At 35.9% G+C, this 6934-nt stretch overlaps 1 long non-coding RNA gene across 1 annotated transcript; it reads left to right on the top strand.

Annotated features, from left to right (window-relative positions):
• Positions 1-1146: 1146 nt before the first annotated feature.
• Positions 1147-2072, top strand: LOC118750133. Its single transcript, XR_004994360.1, has 3 exons — positions 1147-1170; positions 1372-1428; positions 2035-2072. It is a non-coding gene; the product is annotated as an uncharacterized LOC118750133 (long non-coding RNA).
• Positions 2073-6934: the final 4862 nt, after the last annotated feature.

Below are 6934 nucleotides of genomic sequence, written 5' to 3'. Positions count from 1 at the left end.
ACCAGCAGCATCAAATGTTGATCGAAAAACTGCCTATTGATATGGTGTATCAAGTTGGGTTAGGTTACATGCATATTATTTGGCTTGGCGTGACAAGGACTCTACTGAAAGCATGGATACAAAAAAACGGGGTACATTTTTCTCTTACTTCATGGCAGATTACTTTCTTCTAAATTAATAAATCTGAAAAACTGTATTCCACACGAATTTATGAGGAAGCCACGATCTTTAGATGATTTAAAGAGATGGAAAGCCACTGAACTCCGCCAGTTTCTATTATATTACGGACCTTTTTTGTTGCATTCTGTTTTATCTGAAGAAAGATATTTAAACTTTATGAAATTATCAATAGCAACTAGGATATAATTAGAAAAAAAGAATAGTCAAATAAATAACGCATTTGCTCAAAATCTTTTGCTGAGTTTTGTAAAAGATATCCCTTCACTGTACGATTTAAGTTTCCTAACATCTAATTTCAATTATTTACTTCATATCAATACGGACGCTAATAAATATGGAAGCTTGGAAAGCATTAGCGCATTCAGGTTTGAAAACCATCTTCAAAAAATAAAAAAGCAAGTAAAAAAATGTAATAATGTAGCTGCCCAGCTCTATAATAGGCAAGTAGAAAAGAGTTTAACATTAAAATGAATAAAAACAGTTTCAGATATATATTGTAAGCATCCTGATACCAGCTTTGAGTGCTATAAATTTGTGAAAACCCTAAATTTCTTATTTTCAATTGAGGAACCGAATAATTTCTGTTTTGTTGGCGAAAATATTATAAAAATAACTAGAATAAGTAAAGTTGATGATTTTCCTAATTTTAAAGGCAAAATATTAAAAAATTTGAAAGCACTTTTTAACCAACCGATTGCTTCAAATAAACCAAAAATGTATAAAGTAAACGAATTGACTGAAGGGGACGAAATTACTTTCTCTCTTAAAGAAATTTTGAACAAGGCAATAATTCTGGAAAATAAAATAAGCCCTTCGTTTGTTATTTTCCCATTTTTAGAATAATGGCTGCTCAAACGTTTGGTAAGATTTCTACAATTATTTAAAGAACTTCATTGAATTAAAATAATTTCTACCCTACTTTCGTTTCAGATTCCCTTCAAATGAAAAAAAAAGAGAATCAATATATCGAAGTTTCAAATATTTCACAAGGTATACATTTCTTTACATCTTATACTTTATAAAATATACATACGCTGGCTCCATCAAATAACTGGACAGCCCAAAAAAGGAAATTATTTTCTTAATTTTCACAAGGTTTTTATTGTGTCCGGTTATTCGGGGGAGCCACTGTATGTTCATAGTTAAATTTTTATTATATTTTATTTATGAATTAAAATACCTTTGTTTTAGATTCTCTTCAAAATGAAGAACAGATTCAATACATCGAACTATCAAATGTTTCACAGGGTATACATTTATTTACTTCTTATGCTTTCACTTAATACATATACAAAATACAAATATGAGCGTACGGCTCTTTTTTGTTAATATTTGCACATTATTATACTAAAATTTAATGGGCTATAAAACTGCATACCCGTTTTTTTTAAAAATTCGTATTAAAAAGTTTGCGATTTTGTGAAACTTTGCAGATTTTTCTTAATTTTCGGACACAGTATCATTCTTGGATTTAAATAGGGTTTGCCATTAGCCATATTTTAATACAAAATTAACAAAAAGATTTTGCATGTAAAACCTTGCGAATATTAATAAAAAAGAGCCGTACGCTCAATTTTGTAAGTAACAGTATGTACATATCGTCACCTGAAATGCAAAAAGACGTAACAGACAGTGTAACTGAAATGGAAAAAGTCATGACTAAAAATTTTTATTTTTTTCATTAAATGATGTGGGAGTTGTAATTTGATGAAATCAATCATATCATCAAAAACTGAATTTCGAATTTTTTATTGCTTACGACGTTTTGAATTTAAGGGAGGATGTTTGTTACGTCTTTTTGCATTTCAGGTGACGATATATTAATATTTATATTTATTTTATGTTTACTTATAGTTAACCACAATGATACGAACATAAACACCGCTAAAAATAACATTTTAAAAAAGGTTCGTGAAATAAAAGAGCAAATGCAGAAAAGTGAGGAGTCAAACAAAAAAATTGTTACCAAGTTAACCGAGGAAATAATATCGTTAAGGACAGAAGTAACGCAATTAAAAGCACGCGACTTGTTTGAAACAGACAGCTCACTATTGCCATCCTTGCCATTTTGGAAATTAACTACTTTAAAGGATTTTGACGAAAAATTGTTTTTAGACGACAAGATGAGAGCTCAGTTGGTAGGCGAATCTTATTTCAGCTTGTGTGCTTATGATTTTAATAAAACATTGGCTTTATTGATTGCAGAAATGCGTGGTACAAAAAATTGGAGGAGAAGAAGTTCCTGTATTCGTATATTTAGCGTTAAAACAAATTGAGTCGGATGAGTTGGCAATTAATTTAACTTGGCGTGGAACATCGGAGAAGCCAAGCATACAAAACTTTACAGTTTTTGTCATCATAAAAGGTTTAAAATAGTATATGTTTGTAATTAGCAATGCTTATATATAACTAAGATTCATTTTTTTATTTTTCCCAGACACTCCAAGTTCCAAAATTCGACAGATTTAAAAATTAAGAAAATTGTCCAACAACATACACGCCAGGGATAGAGTGCTCAAATGCAAACTTTCAAGTGAAAATACACGCGGAAATTTACGCCTCTGCAATTAGTTCCTTAACTCGTAAACTTAACTAAATAATGTTAACAAATTATACTTAACTATTTAAAAATTTTAAATAAACTCTTTGTCTTGTTTCTAATGTTAATGAAAGTAAAAAAAAAATTAAACAAATATATTTGCATTTTTTACATTGAGCTAAAAATAAAAAGAGAAACCTCCAAGTGTAGTTTTTTACGTCACGTTTCAGCGTCTCCCAGACGACACTAAGAAGTTACTTTCGGAAGCGTCGTATGTAAGTATGTTTGGATGTACAGCTTTTGTCTATTCCAGACGGATCTAAGAAGTTACTTTCGGAAGCGTCGTATGTGAGTAGGTTTAGATATACCGCTTTTGTCTCTTCCAGACGACACTTGAAGTGACTTCTTCCTGTAGTGTCGCATGTGTGTCAGTGTGGACGTAACGCTTACGGGGAACAGTTTTTCCCGAAAGAGGATAGTAAAAAGATGAGAAAGCGATAACTTCCGCGATGAAATTTAACCTCTTGAAGTTACTTTTTCGCCACTTCCGCGATAATAAATACTGGCAGGGTACATGTTTATCCGTACAAATCGCGTGCTGTGGTGTTGATGGATATTCAACATTTGAAAGCAAATTTATATGTCTGGGTGTAGCTGAGTGCGCAAAGATGCTTGCCACAAGTTGTTGATATCCGGAGATTGTCGGGTTCGAATTGCACTGCAGGCAACATGTAAATTAAATTTATTTTTATTTTTTAGTTTTTGTCTTGATTATTCACTTCACGGATGCTTTTTCAGTACGAACGCGGTCATTTTAATATGCGCGTAATTTAATTGAATATTTACCAATATACAGTACTTTCGTTGAGGTTTATAGTAAGATCAATTACGTTTCTATTTGATTTTAATATTTTATCAGTTCGTCGGAATATTTTTTTTTTGTTTATGTATATTGCCGCATAACTTTGGACCACGTCAACCGATTGCGATAATTTTTTTTTGCATCGGAAAGTAGTGTCTCAGAGGTGGTCCCATACTAATCTAGTTAAGATCCGATCAGTGGATCATGAGATATATATATATATTTTTTTTTTATATGAGAGTGTTTAAAGTCAGGAGACTATTTTGTCTTGACTGTACAAATGTCTTTATTCAACAGAATCCAAAATTTGAGCGCTCAAAAAACTTTACTGTGCATGTAATTTATACTACTTAAATATTGTTTGTTCGAAGTATGTATGCATATGCTGGCTTGAATACAAAACAGGAGTTTAGATAACTAACAGTATTTCAAATTGCTTTTTAGTTTGAGAGAACAAATGTTGAATGGATAAAAGCTTAACTATGTACATATGTGCGTCGGCATATTAGGGTGGCACTTAGAGGCTCTTCACAAAACATCTTCCCGCCGTTGAAAGCCAACGCTTTCAACAGGATTTTCCACCGGTAGAAGGCATAACTTGCTGATAGCTCTTTTTGTAACGCCAGTGCTTGTTTTCAACACTGTCACCCGAGCAACGCTGTCTGATCCAGGAGTCGTTTCAATTACTCTTGCGAGTGGCCATCGAAGCGGTGGTAAATTTTCGTCCTTTATTAAGACAAGAGCGCCGAGAGGAATTGGAGTCTTTTAAGCACGCCATTTAGACCGCTGTTCAAGCTGCGTCCGATACTCTGTCGACCACTTCTTCCAAAAAATTTGCTGCATACTAGATATACGCTGCCAAAGGCTAAGACGGTTAATGTTTAGGTGGGTGACATCTGGATCAGGAATCGCAGTTAGGGGGCCACCTATTAAGAAATGGGCTGGTGTAAGAACATCAAGGTCATCTAATGTGCTCTGTAATTGGAGTTAAAGGTCTCGAATTAAGGATTGCTGAAATTTGACAAATCAAAGTACGTAGTTGATCGTACGTTAGAATTGACGACCCTACAACTCTGTTAAAATGATATTTTGCTGATTTAATGGCGGCTTCCCATAAGCCACCGAAGTGGGGTGACCAAGGTGGAATGAATTTCCAGTCGATCCCATCATCTAAACATTGCTGCCGTACCATTCGCTGGTGGTCCGCGAGCTCATTATTCGCTCCAACAAAGTTGGTGGCGTTATCCGACCAGATAGTTTTGGGCTTTCCACGTAGACTTACGAATCGTTGTAAAGCAGCTAGAAACGCAGACGTTGATAAATCCTTGGCTAGTTCCATGTGGATCGCCTTGGTAGCGAAACAAATAAATAAACATATATAACACTTCGTGGGAGGCCGGTTTCGAACTTCAGCGTTATAATAAAATGGGCCACAGAAATCAACCCCAGTGGTTAGAAATGCACGCGCTGCCTGCACCCTTTCTTTGGGCAAGTCAGCCATAATATGCTCCATAAGCGGAAACACAAAATACATTTGTTGACTACATATGATACCGTTTTGCGTCCACCTATGGGCCAGTAATGTAAACGAATAGAAGCTAGGAGAGCTTGTGGTCCAGCATGTAATAGTTTTTTGTGAAAATAATTTATTATAGAGACGGTCAGCGGATGCCGTTTTGGAAGCAAGATGGGGTGACGTGAGTTGAAATCCAAACCCGCATTTTTGAGTCGCCCTCCGACACGAAGTAATCCAAAATCGTCCAAGAATGGTGATAACGAAAAAAGAGAGCTGGATGAACAAATCGGTTGTTTTCGTTGGAGTGTGGTATACTCGGTAGAAAAGTGAACTCTTTGAATCATTCGTAAAAGATAGAAGGTTCCTTTCTGAATATGTAACGTCGACAAAATGCTTGAGTGATCTTTACTGAGGAATTGGTACACATAGCCATAAATACGTTGCATTGTAGCGAATGAATTTATATACTTGCAGTCAGAAGACATGTCGAAAAATGCATGCGTTGAAAGTAATATACTTTTACGCATCTCAGGTAGACCTTTTACTTGCGCACATGACGTTGGCCAGTGGTTGATGGTTGAGATAAAAATGATGGGCCATGCTTCCATAACGATGATTTGAGCAGCTCCGTGGCGGTAGAACCTCTCGATAATATATCTGCTGGGTTGAGCGGTGATGGAACATAACGCCATTCCATTCCCTTTGTAAGCTGTTGGATACTGCTTACTCGATTTGCAACAAAAACATTAAAGCGTAAAGGTTCCTCCTTCAGCCATGACAGAACTATACTGGAGTCAGACCAGCAGTAAAACTTGCAATCGAAAATGTCGAGCTTTGAAATTGCTTGCACAACTTGTGCATGTAATGTGGCAGCACTAAGCTCCAATTTCGGTACGGTGAGTGTTTTGAGAGGCGCGACCCGAGATTTTGAGCAGAGAAGAGAAGTTTGTGCTTTGCATTTATTGATCGAACGTATATACACACATACTCCATATGCCGAGATGCTAGCATCGCAAAATGCATGTACTTCGTTTGTAGCGTCTGGCTTGGAAACGAAACGAGGAAAACAAACACCTTTGACTGACTCAAGTTCATCATATAGCTGCTGCCAGGCAGTATTTTTTTTTTTTTTTTTTTTTTTAATTTGTTTTTATTTATTGAATCTGCCCTGCCTAAGAGCCTAACAATAAGTTTTCGAATCTTAATCTATTCACTTAATTTACATCCCCTAGTTGGGATGAGTATTTTCTTAACTGGCCCTAAGAAAAGATTACGACTGGGCTGGTAAGTCATTCCTACGTAGTCTTCAGGTCCTGTTGACACGCAATAAAGATCTTGCTAAATGATTTGGGTGCGCTAAAAGCTTCGATACATATTTCGTCTTCCGTTGTTCTATTTCGGTTCGTACTTCTGGTATTCTGAAGTCGCGGTGAATGTTCTCATTTCGCATATACCAAGGTGCTCCGGTGATTGTTCGAAGGATTTTAGATTGCGCACGACGAAGGATTTCGATGTTGCTGCTGCTCGCGTTTCCCCATAACTCACATCCATAGGTCCATATCGGTTTTAAAACTGTATTGTAAATAAGCACTTTATACTCCAGACTCAGGGGTGAGCGAGAGTTAATAAGCCAGTGGAGAGAATTAGCCTTCAGCTTGAGATGAGTCCTTTTAGCCACTATGTGGTTTCGCCAAGTAAGTCGCCTGTCCAGGTGGACCCCTAGGTAAGTGACATGATTGCTTTGTGGTATTTGTACGTTGTTTAAAGTCAAGGGCGGACAGTTACTCTTATTCAGTGTAAATGTAACTTGCTTACATTTTTGCTCGTTAACCTTTAT

The sequence above is a fragment of the Rhagoletis pomonella genome, unplaced genomic scaffold, assembly GCF_013731165.1.
Source record: "Rhagoletis pomonella isolate Grant_MI unplaced genomic scaffold, Rhpom_1.0 Rhpom_scaffold_00147, whole genome shotgun sequence".
NCBI classification, from domain to species: Eukaryota; Metazoa; Arthropoda; class Insecta; order Diptera; family Tephritidae; genus Rhagoletis; species Rhagoletis pomonella.
Note: the sequence above shows the minus strand (reverse complement) of the source record. Positions and strands in the feature narration are given on the sequence as shown.